General features: G+C 41.1%; 1 pseudogene; it reads right to left on the bottom strand.

Annotated features, from left to right (window-relative positions):
- Positions 1-19,388, bottom strand: part of LOC104655452 — a 46,726-nt pseudogene that overhangs the window by 5,433 nt on the left and 21,905 nt on the right.

The following is a 19,388-nucleotide window of genomic DNA, read 5'->3' on the forward strand; positions in this document are numbered from 1 at the left end:
AATCATAAGACTTGGCTGGGCACTATGGCTCACACCTGTAATCCCAGGACTGGGAGGCTGAGGCGAGCAGATTGCTTGAGTCCAGAAGTTCGAGACCAGCCTGGACAACATGGTGAAACCCGTCTCTACAAAAAATACACAAAATTAGCTAGGCATGGTGGCATGTTCCTGTAGTCCCAGCTACTCAGGAGGCTGAAGTGGGAGGATTACTTGTGCCCAGGAGGCAGAGGTTGCAGTGAGCCAAGATCACTCCACTCCACTCCAGCCTGGGCGACAGAGCTAGACGCTGGGTCTCAAAAAATAAAAATAAAAAATAAGACTCATCAGACAATGTCTTTTTTCCTTACAACTATCATAGATATTTTTAAGAACCCAACAGGAAAACAGTTGATCACATTTACCACAATATTTATCATTTGTATTTATCTTCTTTAATTATTGATGTTCCAAGTTTACATCGGTATCAGTCCTTTTCATCTGGAAAATTTCTTTTAGTGCAAGTCTATTGACATTTAATTCTCTTAATTTTTCTTCATCTGAGAATGTGTTTATTTTGCCTTAATTCGTGAAAGATATTTTTGCTGGATATAAAATACTGTGTTGACAGTTCTGTTCATTCAGCCTCCATGGTTTCTGATGAGAAATGTGCAGCCATTAAAGTAATAATTCTCCTATATGAAACCTATTATTTTTCTCAGAGTATTTTCAGGAATCTTTGTCTTTGGTTTTTATTGGTTTGATTATGATATGCCTGGGTGTTTGAATTTATTTTCTTTGGGATTTGTTGAGCTTAAATGTAAGTTTACGTCTTTCATCAAATATGTAAAGTTTTAAGCCATTCAGATATTTTCTGCTCTACTTTCTCCCTCTTAGACTCCAGTGATGCAAGTGTTAGATTCTTTGGTATTATCTCACTGATCTCAGAACCTCTGTTCATTTGTTTTATTTTAATAAATTATTTCAGTTGACAAAATTGTATATTGTATACAACATGATGTTTCAATATGTATGTTCACATTGTAGGATGTCTAAAGTAAAGATAATGAACATATGCATTATCATATATACTTACCATTTTTTGTGGCTAGAACAATTCTCTTGGCAATTTTCAAGTATCCAATATGTTATTAACTATTGTCGATATGCTGTATAATTGATCTGTTGAACTTATGCTTCCTAACTGAAAGTTTGTTTCATTTGACCAGCATCTTCCTAGCTCCCTTTCCTCACCACTGATAACCACCATTCTACTCTGTTTCTGTCAGTTTGACTTTTTTAGATTCCACATGTAAGTGAGATTATACAATACTTATTTTTTTGCGCCTGGCTTATTTCACTTAATATTCACTAGTTTCATCCATATTGTCATAAATGGCAGGATTTCCTTTTTAATGGCTGAAGAGTATTCTACTGTGTGTATATACTACATTTTCTTTATCCATTCATCTGTAGAACACTTACATTGATTTTGTATCTTGACTATTGTGAATAATGCTACAATGAAAATGGGAGTGCAGATATCTCTTTAACGTACTGACTTCATTTCCTTGGATATATACCCAAAAAATGGGATTGCTGGATCATAAGGTAGTTCTATTTTTAGTTTTTTGATGAACCTCCATACCATTTTCCATAATGGCTGTACTAGTTTACATTCCCACCAACAGTGTACAGGAGTTTCTGTTTCTCCACATCCTGACCAACACTTGTTATTTTTTGTCTTTTTAATAATAGCCATTCTGACAGGTGTGAACTGATATTATTGTTTTGATTTACATTTCCCTGATGATTACTGATGCTGAGCACTTTTTCATATATGTGTACACCATTCGTATGTCTTCTTTTTAAGAAATGTCTATTCAGATGCTTTGCCTAGTTTTAAATTGGGTTATTTTCTTGCTATTGAGTTGTTTGAATTACTTATGTATTTTGGATATTAACCCCTTAGATGTATGTGCTCCCATTTGTAAATATGTCCTTCCATTCAACAGATTATCTCTTCACTCTTGATTGTTTCCTTTGCTGTGTAGAAGCTTGTTAGTTTGATGTAGTCTCACTTGTTTGTTTCTGCTTTTGTTGCCTGTGCTTTTGGTGTAATATTCAAAAAATCATAGCCAAGGCCAATATCAAGGAGTTTTTCTAGCTTGTTACCTGTTTTCTTCTAGTAATTTTATGATTTCTGGTCTTAGGTTTAGGTTTTTTTTTTTTGAGCTGGAGTCTCGCTCTGTCGCCCGGGCTGGATTGCAGTGGCCGGATCTCAGCTCACTGCAAGCTCCGCCTCCCGGGTTTACGCCATTCTCCTGCCTCAGCCTCCTGAGTAGCTGGGACTACAGGCGCCCGCCACCTCGCCCGGCTCGTTTTTTTGTATTTTTTTTAGTAGAGACGGGGTTTCACCGTGTTAGCCAGGATGGTCTCGATCTCCTGACCTCGTGATCCGCCCGTCTCGGCCTCCCAAAGTGCTGGGATTACAGGCTTGAGCCACCGCGCCCGGCCAGGTTTAGGTTTTTAATCCATTTTGAGTTGAATTTTTATACATGGTGTAAGGTAAGGGTCTAGTGTAGCTCTTTTGCGTATGGATAGCCTGTTTTCCCAACACCATTTGTTAATGATACTATCCTTTTTCCATTGTGTCTTCTTGGTGGCCTTGTAGAAAATGATATGAACATACATGATTGGGTTTGTTTCTGGAACTACTGTTCTTTTCCATTGGTGTATGTGTCTGTTTTTATGCTAGTACCATACTGTTTTGATTAGCTTTGTAATATAATTTGAAATCATGAATTGTGATGCCTCCAACTTTGTTTTCCTTTCTCAAGATTGTTTTTGCTATTTGGGGTCTTTTGTGTTTTTAAGTTTTTTTTTCTTTTTTTTTTTCTGTGAAGAATGTCATTGGAATTTTGATAGGGGTTGTGTTGAATCTGTATCATTTTGGTTAGTATGGACATTTAAGTAGTATTCTTCAAATCTATGAACATGGGATATCTTTCCCTTTTTTGTGTCTTCGGTTTCTTTCATCAATGTTTTATAGTTTTCAGGGTACAGATCTTTATTATTATTTATTAAAATTTATTACATTTATTAAAATTATTTCTGGGCTAGGCGCAGTGGCTCATGCCTGTAATCTCAGCACTATTGGAGTCCGAGTTGGGTGAATCACGAGGTCAGGAGTTCAAGACCAGCCTGGCCAAGATGGTGAAACCCCATCTCTACTAAAAATACAAAAATTATTGGGTGTGGTGGTGGGTACCTGTAATCCCAGCTACTTGGGAGGCTGAGGCAGAGAATTGCTTGAACCTGGCAGGCGGAGGGTGCAGTGAGCTGAGATCGCGCCACTGCACTCCAGCCTGGGCAACAGAGCGAAACTCTGTTTTTTTTTTTGTTTTAAACCAAACTATTTTATTCTTTTGATGCTACTGTAAATGTGATTTTTTTCTTGATTTTTTTTTGGATAGACTGTTATTGGTGTAAAGAAATGCAACTGATACTTGTATGTTGATTTTTTTATCTTACAACTTATTAATTCATTTCTTCTAACATTTTTTCTGTGAAGTTGTTAGGTTATTTATATTTAGGATCATGTCATCTACAAATGGATAACTGTACTTCTTTTTTTCTGATATGATGCCTTCTTGCCTGATTGCTCTTGCTAGTATTTTTAGTACTGTGTTGAGTGGAAGTATTGAGTGGGCATCCTTGCCTTATACACATCTTAAAGGAAAAGCTTTCAGTTTTTTCCCCATTAATGATATTAGTTGAGAATGTGGACTTTTCATCAATTGCCTTTATTACATTGAGAAATTTGTCTTCTATACTTATTTTGTTGAGAGTTCTTTTATCATAAAAGGATGTTATGTTACTGTGATGTCTGACTTTAGTATTAGGGTGATGCTGCCCTCAGAAAATGAGTTTGGAACTTATAGTTTTTGGCAGAGTTTAAGAGGGATTGGTATAAATTCTTTTTTTTTTTTTTTTTTGAGACAGAGTTTTGCTCTTGTCACCCAGGCTGGAATACAATGGCGCAATCCTGGCTCATGCAACCTCCGCCTTCCAGGTTCAAGCGATTCTCCTGCCTTGGCCTCCTGAGTAGCTGTAATAACAAGCGTCTGCCACCATGCCCGGCTAATTTTTGTATTTTTAGAAGAGATGGAGTTTCACCATGTTGGCCAGGCTGGTCTTAAACTGGTGATCTCAGGTGATCTGCCTGCCTCAACCTCCCAAAGTGCTAGGATTACAGGCTGAGCCACTGCACCTGGTCAGTATTAATTCTTAGCCATCTGGTCCTGGGCTTTTTTTTTTTTTTTTTTTTTTGAGGCGGAGTCTCGCTCTGTCTCCCGGACTGGAGTGCAGTGGCCGGATCTCAGCTCACTGCAAGCTCCGCCTCCCGGGTTTACGCCATTCTCCTGCCTCAGCCTCCCGAGGAGCTGGGACTACAGGTGCCCGCCACCTCGCCCGGCTAGTTTTTGTATTTTTTTAGTAGAGACGGGGTTTCACCGTGTTAGCCAGGATGGTCTTGATCTCCTGACCTCGTGATCCGCCCGTCTCGGCCTCCCAAAGTGCTGGGATTACAGGCTTGAGCCACCGCGCCCGGCCTGGTCCTGGGCTTTTCTTTGATGAAAAGTATTTTATTACAACTTTAATGTTTTTATTTGTGATTGGTATGTTCAGGTTTTCTGGTCTTGATTCAATCTTTGTAGGTTCTATGTTTCTAGAAATACCCATTTTCTCTAGGTTATCCAATTTGTTGGCATATAATTGTTCATAATAGTCCCTTATGGTCCTTTTTATTTCTGTGACATCAGTTGTAATGTCCCCTCTTTCATTTCTGATTTTTAGTCTTCTTTTTTCTCTTAGTGTAGCTATGGGTTTGTCAACTTTTATATTTTTTGAAAAACCAACCTGATTTTGTTGATTTTCTGCAGTTTTTCTGTTCTCTCTTTGATTTATTTCTGTCCTGATCTTTATTATTTCCTTCATTCTGTTAACTTTGGGTTTAGTCTGTTCTTTTTCTTTGAGGGGTAAAGTTAGGTTATTTGGGATCTTTCTTCCTTTATAATGTAGGCATTTATCACTATAAAATTCCCCAAGTGCTTTTACTACATCCCATAAGCTTTGATAGGTAGTATTTTTGTCTTCATTTGTGTGTATGTATGTATGTATACATGTATATATATGTATGTATGTATACACACAGGATCTTGCTATTTTGCCCAGGCAGAACTCAAACTAACAATCCTCCCATCTGAGCCTCCCAAGTGGCTGAGACTACAGGTATGTACCACCATTTCCAGCTTGAGATATTTTTAAATTTTCTTTTTTAAAAAATTTGCATATAAAGTTTATTTCCATATAGAAAATTTTATAAGCTAAATACAAAGATTAAACTAAAATAGTGTTTGAAAAGCCCACTATACTTCAGTGCTAACAAACTAAATGAAAATAAGGCTATTTTGCATTTTAAATCATAAAATCTAAAATATATCTTAAAATAATTAGATCCCCAGTGGTTGCTCTTTTTTTTTATTTTCTTTCAACTTATATTTCCTGCTACAGCTTCTTCTTACCTGAGTGTTTGCTCTTCTTCCATCACAGCTGTATTGAATAACATACTGGTTTGGGTTGACTGGCCTACCTTGGTCATCTCTTATTAATCTAAAAACACAAATGTCATACAGTTTGTTTCATTATGTTAATAGCTTTATTACATTGGGCTTGCTCTCAAGAGTTTCCTTCTTTGCTTGCAATTTACATACATCATCCTCTAGATTCAAAATTGTCTAATTTGCATTTATAACAGTTCTGAGCAGCAACTTTATTTTTCCTTCTTCATCTGATATCACAGATGAGCAAGACTTGTAGGTCTGTCAGATAATACCTACTTAATATGCTATTGAAAGAATCAACAGGTGGGCTGGGCGCAGTGGCTCACACCTGTAATCCCAGCACTTTGGGAGGCCGAGCCGAGCAGATCACTTGAGGTCAGGAGTTCGAGACCAGCCTGGACAACATCGTGAAAACCCGTCTCTACTAAAAATACAAAAACTAGCCAGGCGTGGTGGCGGATTCCTGGAATCTCAGCTACTTGGGAGGCTGAGGCAGAATTGCTTGAACCCAGGAGGTGAAGGTTGCAGTGAGATGACATCACACCACTGCACTCCAGCCTGGGCAACAGAGCAAGATTCGGTCTCAAAAAACAAAAAAACAGGCATGTGGACAATTTCATCTGCAGAAAAAGGGATATGCAAAGTTTTAGCATGCCATTCATCACAGCTCAAGTTTCTGTCTGTGTCATTGAGGTACCTACTCATTTTCTGTGACTTTCCAGGCCTGAAAAAGATTCAGAAGTAGATTCTGGTACACTTGGCAGTAAGTAGTAAGTGTGGTTATGAAATATGTCTTGAAATGCAAGATCCCCATGGAAACTATAATCACTACTGTGATCCATGTGACAAAGCATACTGGGTTCTGGGTAGCAGCCTCCTACAGTACCTTCTAAGTCATGATGGGAATGAGACTATACTAAAACCTATAGCATCTTCACAGAGTGAGAAGAATTAGACTTAGTGATAAGGTGCTATTGTGACAAGTCTAAAGAAAGGCCAGAATCAAAATCTGGTTCGTCAAAAGGCCGAGAAACATCCATTGGATCAAAGTCATTGTGGCTAATGACATTAAGTTTTTCAAATATATTTACGGGAAGGTAATACAGTAGGTCTTGGCTTTTTAGATTCCTCATCTGATTGTCAACATGTGGAAGAGATGTCAAATTACTTCTAGGAAGGGTTTGCCCAGGATTGGTGGTATGAGAATGTAACTGTAGAAATGGTTCTTGTGCCTGTGAAGTCCTTCCTACTGGATCTCTTCTAAATGTATTGTTGGGACACAGCAACATGGCCTCATGAATATTGACATCATGAGTTATAGCCTGGCTAAAGTTTCCATTATAATGTGCTGAAGAAATTCATGCTATCATTGATACTGCCTGGAAGAGGAGGGGTATCTCCCGATGAGATCCCTCCAGTGAATTTTCAGGCTGTGATGAAAACAACAATCTTCCAGAGAGAAAGTATCTGTCCCATTCAGATGGCTCATTTCTAGGTTCAATGGTTTTTTCTGCCTCCCAGTCATGTTTATCTGCTATTTGTTTTCATCTTCATTGTTCTGCTTTGTAATGAGTTCTTCTGGGTTGACGCATTTTCCTGTGCTGGGAACTGGGAGCCCCAGCTTCATGCTCTTTTCTTAGTGCCTCATTTTCCTTGCTCTTCCCCGCCGGCCCAGGGGCTACTCCGAGCTGCTTGGGGATCCCCACTGCCCCGCTCCTGCACAGCCTGGCTGGCGCCAACTCCTCTGGTCAACGTGGCGGTGGCGCCGAGCAGCCCGTGAGCCATGTCTGCATCTCTAGCTGCCACGCTGTGCACCAGCCACAAATCCACTTGGGTACGGGGGATGCCGGGGACCATGAGCGCGCGCACCTCCCGGAGCAGCTGGCCCTTGGTGTGCAGCTGGCCCGCGCACCCTCACCCTCTCCCGGCGGGGGAAGAGGCTGAGCGCGGAGGCAGAGCTGGTGGGGCCTTTCCGGAGCAGCAGCTCATCGCAGTAACATGGTGGGCGGAGCTGGGTGGGCGGCGGCATGCAGAGGGTGAGGTCCATTTTCTTATTTCCTTTTTAGTCCAGTGGCTATTTAAGAGTATGTTTATATTTAGTTTTCACATATTTGTGAATGTTCCTTTTTTTTATTTTTTAATTTTTTTTTGCTGTTACTGATTTCTAATTTCACTCCATGTAGTTGGAAAAGATACGTGATATGATTTTGACCTTAAATTTAAGACATGTTGTGGCCTAACGTGATCTACCTGGGAGAATGTTTTATGTGTGCTTAAGAATGTGTAGGCCAGGCTTGGTGGCTCACACCTGTAGTCCCAGCACTGTGAGGCTGAAGGGGCACGATTGCTTGAGGCCAGTTCAAGATTACACTGAGCTCTGATCATACCACTGTAGTCCAACCTGGGTGACAGAGTGAAACCCTGTATCAAAAAAAAAAAAAAAAAAAAAAAAAAAAAAAAAGAGGAAGAATGTATATTCTGTTGAATGAAAAGTTCTATTTTATGTCTGTTAAGTCCATTTGTTATAATGTTCAAGTTCACTCCTTACTGATTTTCTGTCTGGACGTCCTGTCTGTTACTGAAAGTGGAGTATTGAAGTCTCCTACTACTGTTGCTGTCAATTTGTACTTTTAGATCTGTCAATATTTGCTTTGTTAGGTGCTTTTATGTTTGGTACATATATAGTTTTAATTGTTATATCTTGTTGACCCATTTTTTGTTAAATTACCTTCTTTGTGTCTAGTGACAGTTTTTGACTTAAAGTCTGCCTTGTTGGATATGAGTATAGCCACTTCTACCTTTTTTGGGTTAACATTTGCATGCAATATGTTTTTTCATCCCTTCACTTTCAGCCTTTGTGTGTCCTTGAATCTAAATGAGTTTCTTGTAGACAACATATAAATATTAAATCTGTTCAGGCATTCTACATCTTTCTATTGTGGAGTTTATTCCATTTACCTTTTTTTGTTTTTTAAAAATATTTTTATTTGGCATATTATAATTGTATACATGAATGGGGCACAATGTAATAGTTTGATGTATTATATAATGTGGAATGATTAAATTAAGCTAATTAACATACCTATCACCTCATTTTTTTGTTGTAAGACCTTTAAAATTTATTCTTAGCTATTATGAAATACATAATGCATTATCCTTGACTATAGTTACCATACTATGCATTAGATCTTATATATTTGTTACATCCTAATGGAAACTTTGTACTCTTAGATAATTTATTTGATACTCTGATTCCTTGTTCTCTCCTTCTTCCAATCCCCAGCCTCTGGTAACCACCTTTCTACTCTAGTACTGTCAGTTTGACATTTTTTAGATTCCACATATAAGTGAGATCATGTGGCATTTGTCTTTCTGTGCCTGCCTTATTTGACTTAGCATGATGTCCTCCAGGTTCATCCACAGTATCACAAATGACAAGATTTTCTTCTTTTTAAAGGCTGAATAATATTTTATTGTTGTATATACCATATTTTCTTTATCTAGTCATCTGTTGATGAATATTTAGGTTGAATTCATATCTAGCTATTGCGAACAATGCTGCAATAAACATGGGAGTGCAGATACCTCTTCAGCATGATTTTAATGTCTTTATTCCATTCAAATTTAAAGTAATTATTGATAAGGAAGGATTTACTCTTGCCATTTTGTTAATTGTTTTATTTGTCTTGTGGTTATTTTATTCCTCTTTTTTTTTTCTTGCTGTCATTTGTCTCATTATTATTATTATTATTTTGCATTACTAAGTTTTGATTCCCTTTTTCTTTGTGGTTATCAAGGGGCTTACACAGAATATAGTTCTCACAGTCTACTTTAAGCTGATAACTTCCCTTGCATGCAAGAATGCTTTTCTCTCTTTTCTTCCCACATTATGCTATTGATGTCACAATTGTCTACTATTTATATTATGTATCCATTAACATATTTTAGTGTTAGTTGTTTTTAATACTTTAAACCTTTTTTTTTTTTTTTTTTTCTGGGATGGAGTTTTACTCATTGCCCAGGCTGGAGTGTAATGTCGCAATTTCAGCTCACTGCAACCTCTGCCTCCCAGTTCAAGCAATTCTCCTTCCTCAGCCTCCCAAGAAGCTGGGACTACAGGTAGGTGCCCACCACCATGCCTAGCTAATTTTTTTGTAATTTTAGTAGGGATGGGGTTTTGCCATGTTGACTTCAGGTGATCCACCCCCCTCAGCTTCCCAAAGTGCTGGGATTATAGGAGTGAGCCACCGAGCCTGGCCTAATACTTCGAAAGATTTTTTTTTCTTTTGCTTTTTAAGAGACAGGGTCTTGCTCTGTCACCCAGGCTAGCGGCCTGATCTTGGCTTACTGCAACCTCCACCTCCCACATTCGAGTGATTCTCCTGCCTCAGCTTCCCAAGTAGCTGGGATTACAGGTATGTACTACCACACTCAGCTAATTTTTGTATTTTTTTTAGTAGAGATGGGGTTTTCCATGTTGGCCAGGCTGGTCTCAAACTCCTGACCTCAAGTGATCCGCTCACCTCAGCCTCCCAAAGTGCTGGGATTATAGGTGTGAGCCACTGTGCCTGGCCTAAACTTTTATAGTAGGATTGCAGTCCATTTACTCACCACTGTTGGAATAATAAAAGATTTTTTGCCTGTATATGTACATTTGCCAGTGAGTTTTATGCTTTGTTTTGCTTTCCTGTTGTTGTTCAGCATTCTTTCAGCTTGAAGGACTCCGCATATCATTTCTTATTTCTTGTCAGACAGGTCTAGTGGTGATAAACTCCCTCAGTTTTTGTTTGTCTGAGAAAGTCTTTATAGCCCCCCCCCCTTTTTTTTCTTTTTTCATGGAGTCTTGCTCTTGCTGGAGTGTCGTGGTGTGATCTCAGCTCACTGCAACCTCCACCTCTAGAGTTCAAGTGATTCTCCTGCCTCAGTCTCCCAAGTAGCTGGGATTATAGGCATCTGCCACCATGCTCGGCTAATTTTTGTATTTTTAATAGAGATGGGGTTTCACCATGTTGGCTAGGCTGGTCTCGAACTCCTGACCTCAGGTGACCTGCCTGCCTCAGCCTCCCAAAGTGCTGGGATTGCAGGCATGAGCCACCCCACCTGGCCCAGCCCCTTGTTTTTTAAGGATAGTTTTGATGGGCATAATATTTTTGGTTGGCAGTTTTCTTCCTTGAATACTTTGAATATACTGTTCACTCCCTTCTGTCCTGCAAGGTTTCTGCTGAAAACTGTTAAGTCTAATGTGGATTTCTTGTATGTACCAAGTTGCCTTTCTCTTGCTGCTTCAAAATTCTTTGTCTTTACCTTTTGTCAGTTTGATTATAATATGTTTCTGTGTAGATCTCTTTGAATTCTTCTTATTTGGCATCCTTTGGGCTTCCTGAATTCAGATTTCTCTTTTCTTCCCCAGTCTTGGGAAGTTTTCAGCCATGTCTTTCTCTCTCTCTCTCCTCCTAGTACTCCAGTAATGCATAAATTGTTCTACTTAATGGTTTACAATAAGTCTTTTAAGCTATCTTTACTCTTTTATTCTTTCTTATTTTTGCTTCTTGGATTGCATAATTGTGATTGACCTCTTTTCTAGTTCACTGATCCTGTCTTCTTGATCTAGTCTGCTGTTGAACTCTATTGAATTTTTCAGTTCAGTTATTCTTCAGCTCTGTGATTTCTGCTTGATAATTTTAAATATTTCCTATCTCTGTTGAAATTTTCAGTTCAAGAATTACTCTTTTAATCTTGGTGAACGTCTATTTCACATGCCCTATCAGGTAAATCACATATCTTTATTTCACTAGGTTCTGTTTCTGGAGATTTATCTTGTTATATTTATAACATATTTCCCTGTTTCTTCATTTTTCTTGACTTTCTGTGTTGGTTTTTGCACAGTAGGTAAGACAGCCACTTCTTCTAGTCTTGTCATATTGGCCTTATCTGGGAGATGGACCTCACCAACCAGCCCTGCCAGATATTCTAACTCTAGATGCCTCTCATATCTTTTTGCTTTTCCAAATTGCTTTGTTCTTCATGGCCCTTTGGATACTAGGGTGTGCCAAGTTCTGTCAGTGCCCCAAGATATGTGAGACAGAAGTCAGTCCCTTGAGATGCAGCTTGAAAAGTCGGAGTGCTAGATTTATGTTCCAATTCTTTCTACCTCAAGGAGAAGCTGAGAGCTAGAGTTTATCTCCCACTCACTCTGTCCTAAGCCTGGAAGAGGATCTGTGGCAAATGTCTGCACTTTTATGCAGTCTGCACATTCTGAGTTTCGAAGGAATCCACTGGATGTGCACCCATTTAGCAACCAGCTTTTTTTGTCTTCTGTGTCCTAGGGAGACTCCAGAATATAGAGCCCCATCAACTCCCAGAGCTAGGTGATTTAGGAATCAGTTCCTCATACGGGAGCTGTTAAAATTGGGGCGCTTGGTGCCTACATATACTTTTTCCAGGAAATCTTCAGACCTGGATTTATCACTCGGTTGAGCTGGGGGAGAAGGTGCAGGAAGTGCCCATTCTTCCCTTGAGCCTTTCAGAGGTTTATTGTTTATCTGCTCTGTTTGCTCCAAGATACAGGCTACCCAGAAGCCCGAACGTCAGGCAGTAGCTGGAAAAGTGTGCAGACAGACCTCTTTCAGAGAGATACTTGGAGCTGGGCCTCTTAGCTTATTCTCTCTGGACTGGTCCTGGGTGGGCTACAGCCACTGGAAGTGCCCTTTAACTCTACAAGCTAGATGAGCTCACAAACAAACCCTTCATTCCTGAGGGAGAAGCTGGGAGTTGGGGGATTCTTCCTGTTTGTAAAGTGCTGTCCCTGTGGTGGGGTTTGTGCACAAAGGTGTCTCGGCTTTTACTGCCTGTTTTGATGTGAATATTTTCTCAGTTGCTCAGTGTGTTAGAGTCTTTCAACTAGTTTTTGGCATTCTCTCAGAGGGATTTAATTTGTGTGTAGATTTTTATTTGGTGTGTCTGTGAGAGGAGATAAAGTCAGCATTGTCCTTTTCTGCCATCTTACTAATGTTTATTGTAATTTTCTTTTTCTTTTTCTTTTTTTTTTTGAGACCAGGTCTTGCTCTCTCACCCAGTGAGTGCAGTGCAGTGGCATGATCACAGCTCACTGCAGCCTCGATTTCCCAGGCTCAAGCAATTCTCTGGCCTCAGGCTTCCTGAGTAGCTGGGATTACAGGCACACACCACCACACCCAGCTAATTAAAAAATTTTTTTTGTAGAGGTGAGGTGTCACTAGGTTTCCCAGGCTGGTCTCAAACTCCTGAGCTCAAGTGATCCTACTGCCTCGGCCTCCCAGAGTGTTGCGATTATAGGTGTGAGCCACTGCGCCCAGCTTAATTTTCTTTTCTTGTGATGTCTTTGTGTGTCTATATCAGGGTAATGCTGGCCTCATAGAATGAGTTAGTATGTGTTGCCTCCTGTTCTGTTTTGTGGAAGTATTTGATATTAAAATTCCTTAGGCCGAGTGCAGTGGCTCATGCCTGTAATCCCAACGCTTTGGGAAGCTGAGGCAAGGGAATCACCTGAGGTCAGGAGTTTGAGACCAGCCTGGCCAACATGGCAAAACCCCATCTCTACTAAAAATACAAAAATTAGTCGGGCGTGGTGGTGTGCACTTGTAATCCCAGCTCCTCGGGAGGCTGGGGCAGGAGAATCGCTTGAACCCAGGAGGCAGAGGTTGCAGTGAGCCAAGATCATGCCACTGCACTCCAGCTTGGGGAACAGAGCGAGACTCCGTCTCAAAAAATTAAAAGAAAAATTCTTTAAATGTTTCATAGAATTCATCAGTGAAACCATCTGATTCTGGACTTTCCTTTGTTGAAAGGTTTTTGATTACTGAGTCAATCTCTCGTTATGTGTCTGTTGAGATTTTTTATTTCTTCTTGAATCACTGAGGTAGTGTGTGTGTTTCTAGGAATTTGTTTCATCTAGGTTATTGAATTTGTTGGCATACAATTGTGTGTAGTCTTTTCTTATAATCCTTTGTGTTTCTGTATGGTCAGTAGTAATGTCCTCATTTTCACTTCTGACGTTAGTCATTTGCATCTTTTTTCTTTAGTCTAGCTAAATATTTGTTAATTTTGTTGATCATTTCAAAGAACCAATTTATGGTTTCATCGATTCTCTCTGTTGTTTTTCTATTCTCTATTATATTTATATCCAACGGGTAATTTTAAGGAACTCAATTCCAGAACCTCAACTTCTAAAAACTTAGCTGGGCTCAGTGGTGGGCGCCTTTAATCCCAGCTACTCAGGAGGCTGAGGCAGGAGAATCGCTTGAACCTGGGAGGCAGAGGTTTCTGTGAGCCGAGATTGTGCCACTGCACTCCAGCCCGGGTGACAGAGCTAGACTCTGTCTAAAAAAAAAAAAAAAAGGAATTTATTGCAAGGAGCCATCAGGAAAAGCAGACTGGAACTGCTAGGCACTGGGTAAAGCTGCTGCTCACAGGTGGAATTTCTTTTGGGGGAATGAAGCTTCAGCTCTGCCCTTAAGACTATTCAAATGATTGAATCAAGTTCACTCAGAATATTTAAGGTAATCTTTAAAGCCAACTAATTATGGGCTTTATATTTAAGGTAGGTTGATGGTTGGATTTATTTTTTGTCTACTCTGATAATCTCTGACTTATAATTGATGTATTTAGACCATTCACATTTGAAGTGATTATTGATATAGTTTGACTAATGTCTATCATATTTGTAACTGTTTTCTGTTTATTACACTTGTTTCTTTTTCTCCCCCTTTTTTCCTGCTTTCTCTGGTTTTAATTGAGCATTTTATGACTGTTTTCGCTCCTCTCAGTGTTTCAGTTATACTACTGTTAAAATAATTGTAGTGGTGGTTTTAGAGTTTGTGATATACATTTACGAGTAATCAAAATTCACTTTCAAACAATAATGTACCACTTCATGTGTAGTACAGGTACCTTAAAGCATTCCCAATTCCTCTTTTCTATCCCTTATAACATTGCTATCATTTATTCACTAATCTATGTGCTGTGATCACCCGATAAATAAATAATATACTTAAATATTATTTAGAGATAGGATCTCACTCTGTTGCCCAGACTGGAGTGCAGTAGTGATCATAGCTCACCTCAGCCTTGAATTCCTGGGCTCAAGTGAGCCTCCTGCTTCAGCCTGCTGAGTAGATGAGATTATAGGTACAGCCACTACACTTGGCATGAACAGTTACATATCAATTAAAGATAAGAAAAATAAAAGATTTTATTTTATCATTATTTTTTCTCCAACATTCTTTTTTAATTTTTTGTAGAGGCAATGTCTCACTGTGTTACCAGGCTGGTCTCAAACTCCTGGCCTCAAGTGATCCTCCTGCCACAGCCTTCCAAAGTTTTGGGATTACAGGCATGGGCCACCATGCCTGGCCTCTTCTTTTCTTTATGTATCCAAGTTTCTTTTTTTCTTTTTTTAAGATAGTCTTGCTCTGTCACCCAGGCTGCTGGAGTGCAGTGGTATGAAACTGGCTCACTGCAACCTCTGCCTCCTGGATTCAAGTGATTCTCCCACCTCAGCCTTCCAAGTAGTTGGGATTATAGGCACGCGCCACCACACCTGGTTAATTTTTTTTTTTTTTTTTTTGTATTTTTAGTAGAGGTGGAGTTTCACCATGTTGGCCAGGCTGGTCTTGAACTCCTGACCTCAAGTGATCCTCCTGCCTTGGCTTCCCAAAGTGCTGAGATTATAGGCATGAGCCACTGTGCCCCGCCTATGTATCCAAGTTTCTCACCTACATCATGTTCCCTCTCCTTGAAGAACTGTTGACATTTCTTTCTTGCTAGGCTGTCTGTTGGCAGGGGAGTCCCTCAGTTTTTGCTTGGAAAGTCTTTATTTCCTCTTCACTATTGAGGAATAATTTCACTGGGTATAGAATTCTAAGTTTTGTTTTTTAAAAAATCTCAACCCTTAAATATTTCACTCCACTTTCTTGGCTTGCATGTTTTCTGACAGAGGTTTGCTATAATTCTCATCATTGTTCCGCTCTAGATAAGGTATTTTCTCCCCCTTGGCTTCTTTCAAGATTTTGTCTTTGTCTTTAGTTTTCTGTACTTTGAACATGATGTGCCTAGGGTAAATATTTTGGTACATATTCTTCTTGGTTTTCTCTGGCCTTCTGTTTGTTTGGTGTCTATCATTAATTTTGGAAAATTCTCAGCCATTGTTACTTTCAACTTTTTTTTTTTTTTCCTCCATTCTCTCTTCTCCTTCTGGTATCCAGTTAGACACATGTTTCCTTTTTGAAATATCCCTCAGTTCTTGGATATTCTTGTTTGTTTGTTTTCTTTTTCTCTGCATAAAAGTTTGGGGAGTTTCTCTTGACAAACTTTCAAGCCGAGCAATTCTTTTTGGAGCCAGTTTTGTCCCATCTTCTGATGAGGCTGTCAAAGGCATTCTTCATTTGTGTTACATGTTTTTTGATTTTTTTTTTTTTTTGAGATGGACTCTCCCTCTGTTGCCCAGGCTGGAATGCAGTGGTGTGCTCTCGGCTTACTGCAGCCTCTGCCTCTGGGGTTCCAGTGATTCTCCTGCTTCAGCCTCCTGAGTAGCTGGGATTACAGGCGTGTACCACCATGCCTGGCTAATTTTTTGTATTTTTAGCAGAGATGGGGTTTCACCATGGTGGCCACGCTGGTCTTGAACTCCTGACCTCAGATGATCTGCTCAGCTTGGCCTTCCAAAGTGCTGGGATTACAGGTGTGAGCCACCACGCCCAGCCTGTGTTACATGTTTTTGATTTATGTAGCATTTCCTTTGATTCTTTTTTTTTTTTTGAGATGGAGTTTCACTCTGTCGCCCAGGTTGGAGTGCAGTGGTGCGATCTTGGCTCACTGCAACCTCTGTCTCCCGGGTTCAAGCAATTCTCCTGCCTCAACCTCCCAAGTAGCTGGGACTACAGGCATGCGCCACCACACCCAGCTAATTTTTGTATTGTTAGTAGAGACGGGGTTTCACCATGTTAGCCAGGATGTTCTCAATCTCTTGACCTCATAATCCACTCGCCTCGGCCTCCCAAAGTGCTGAGATTACAGGCATGAGCCACCACACCCAGCCTCCTTTGATTCTTAGAGTATTCATCTCTCCACTTAATATTACCCACCTATTCCTGCATGTTGTCTACTTTTTCCATTAGCGCCTTTAGCATATCAGTCATAGTTGTTTCCCTGTTTGATCATCCCAAAGTCACATCTGAGCCTGGTTCTCATGCTTCGTGTAAGCAGATTTGGACTGTGGCTCTGTATTTGTGTATGTCTCCAGATTGCAGGGTGGCGGTTTGCCCCACTACCTCAGTTCTGATGGGTCCAGGAAAAGTCATTGATGTTTTAGTTTGTCCAGGTCTTTCTTGTAAGGATGGGAGTGCTGAATTCTAAGCTCTCTAGAGTTGAAACCAGAAGTCTGATCATGGACTTTAATCGCATCTACAACATACCTTCACAGCAGCACCTAGGTTTGTGTTCGAATAACTGGGGGATGTGGCCTAGTCAAGTTCACATATGCATCACAGTCCACCTCTTGTGACACCCATACTTATCTCCTTAAGCCATATTAATCTCCAAACGGAGGCAATAAGAGAGTCACAATTTCACCTGACATGTTACAACTGAAAACGTGCAGACTTACTCAGAGGACAATGCAACGTCCTGGGAGGATGCTCCTGCTGCTGCTTTGATCCTGTGATATAAAGTTAACCATTATGAATACACTTCATATTAGAGACGGTAAGTAGATAAGAGAGGGAAGAACATATCCCTAACCCTTTGGATGCCTTCCTCTATCATATACCAAGGCTGCTCTGACCTTTTGACTGATTTGGTGTAGGCCACCTTTGGACCCTTGGTTCAGCTGACCATCCAAACTGTTAGAGCCCTTAGGTTAAAACATCAAGTTCAGAACCTCTGCTTAGTGGACCCACATCCATCTGATGGCAGCGGCTGTTGCCATCACACCAGCTGCAGCAGGGAGGGGCGGCTGGGGCTGCACGCTCCATGGAGCCAGTGGGAGCCCCGCCCCTTCCGAGTTAGGGCCGGAGCGGTGCTTCCGCAGCCGCCCAAACCAAGGCTGCAGACCCAGGCCTCCTGCTCTACTGGGCGGGGCTACAGCCGCCCAAACTGCAGCTGTGGATCTGAGCCTCGCTGTGCTCTTGGACAGGGCCAGGAGCAGGCAGGATCTGCCCTCCTGTGTGCAGCTGTGACCACTGGACGAGGCTCCAGACCTGAGCCTCCCGCTTTACGGAGAAGGCAGGAGCTGAGAACAAGCGAGAATCCTGCCCCTTCCGAGTTGGCGGGGTGGGAGCTCCCCAGGTGCAGCAGTGGCCACCCTCCCAGGCGCAGGACCAAAGTATTTCTGCAGCATGCACTCTTGGGGGCCCAGGAAGCCCCTCCCCACCCATCTCTGCAGGCTTGGGGTGTCTGCTTCCACTGCCTGGCCCTTCTCCTCTCCCGGCACCTGCTCCAATCTTGGAGCAAGGTTGGGACGGAGCCCTGGGGCCATGAATGGCAGTGGGAGGCCTGGACAGAAAAGGGTCACACTCTGTAACTCATCTTTCAGAGTCTTCCAGGACTTAAGTGTAGTTATAGAGAAGGAAAGGGGTGGTGGGAGGGTGTCTTGAGGAGAATCTGCAATGCTTTGCAGGGCAACTTCAGGCAAAGAAAGGCTAACTTTTCAGGCAAGAGTGGAAGAGCTGCTTTCACTGGCAAAGACGACAGGAGAATTTAGGGGTTCAGGGTCCCTAGCTTCATGTCTCCCTTGCAGATTTCGGGATCCTATTCTTTCCCAATCAATGTCCTCACTTTAACAGAAGACACTCTGGGAAGTTGGGAAATCAATTTGCCTTTTAATTCAGTCACTTGCTGAATGAGCCATAGGGCTACAGGAGATGAGAGTTTCTTTCAGGGCAGACATAGCTTTCAGATCAGTGAAAAGTTTGAGCTGAGAATCTGAAGCCCTGAGCTCATCCTTTTCTTTCACAGCTCTCTAACGTGGTGAGGTAATTCCATTATACTTCTTACCTCGACTAAAATATTCTAATGTGGAAAACATGCAGTCCCTTAGTGTCTCACCTTCAATAGGTATTTTATTAGAAGAATCCAGTGGTGATATTTTGTGTATCTCTATTGCCACATCTTGTCGTGGATTACCAGTGCCCTCTTTACTATGGGAAATAGAGTCATGAATGCCTTTAATAAGATGAGAAAGTTGGCCGGGTGCGGTGGCTCACACCTGTAATCCCACCACTTTGGGAGGCCAAGGTGGGCGGATCACCTGAGGTCGAGAGTTCGAGACCTGCCTGGCCAATATGGTGAAACCTCGTTTCTACTAAAAATACAAAAAATTAGCTGGGCATGGTGGCAGGCGCCTGTAATCCCAGCTACTCGGGAGACTGAGGGAGGAGAATCACTTGAACCCAGAAGGCAGAGGTTGTAGTGAGCTGAGATCGTGCCGCTGCACTCCAGCCTGGGGATAGAGCAAGACTCGATGTCTAAAAAAAAAAAAAAAAAAATTAGAAAATCAATTCCAGAAAACCCAAAATACTTCAGAAAATTCATTCTTAAGAGTCCCGTCCTCTAGAAACACTTCCAGTACCAGAGTCTATCAGTCAGTGTTCAACCAGAGATAACCAATAGCAGATATTAAGAAATGTATTGCAAGGAATTTACATACATGATTGTAAAGGCTGGTTAGGCAAGCCTGAAATCCTTAGGGCAGGCTGGCATGAGGACAGGCTAGCACTCTTGGGCATGGGGTGAGGCTGCTGTTCACGGATGGAA

The sequence above is a fragment of the Rhinopithecus roxellana genome, chromosome 20 (assembly GCF_007565055.1).
Source record: "Rhinopithecus roxellana isolate Shanxi Qingling chromosome 20, ASM756505v1, whole genome shotgun sequence".
NCBI lineage: Eukaryota > Metazoa > Chordata > Mammalia > Primates > Cercopithecidae > Rhinopithecus > Rhinopithecus roxellana.